Below are 501 nucleotides of genomic sequence, written 5' to 3' on the forward strand. Positions count from 1 at the left end.
CACTACACAGTATCATCACTACACAGTATCATCACGACACAGCATCACCACTACACAGTATCATCACTACACAGTATCATCACTACACAGCATCATCACTACACAGCATCATCACTACACAGTATCATCACTACACAGTTATCACTCCACAGTATCACTACACAGTATCATCACTACACAGTATCATCACTACACAGCATCATCACTACACAGCATCATCACTACACATCATCATCACTACACAGCATCATCACTACACAGCATCATCACTACACAGCATCATCACTACACAGTATCACTACACAGTATCACTACACAGCATCATCACTACACAGTATCATCACTACACAGTATCATCACTACACAGTATCACTACACAGTATCATCACTACACAGCATCATCACTACACAGTATCATCACTACACAGTTATCACTACACAGTATCACTACACAGTATCATCACTACACAGTATCATCACTACACAGTATCATCACTACAC

At 40.3% G+C, this 501-nt stretch overlaps 1 protein-coding gene across 2 annotated transcripts in view; it reads left to right on the plus strand.

Moving 5' to 3' along the window:
- Positions 1 to 501, plus strand: part of Scaf11 (SR-related CTD associated factor 11) — a 53,398-nt gene that overhangs the window by 39,266 nt on the left and 13,631 nt on the right. The gene's annotated exons all lie outside the window — the stretch shown is intronic.

The sequence above is a fragment of the Grammomys surdaster genome, unplaced genomic scaffold (assembly GCF_004785775.1).
Source record: "Grammomys surdaster isolate TR1022 unplaced genomic scaffold, NIH_TR_1.0 125818, whole genome shotgun sequence".
Classification (NCBI taxonomy): Eukaryota; Metazoa; Chordata; class Mammalia; order Rodentia; family Muridae; genus Grammomys; species Grammomys surdaster.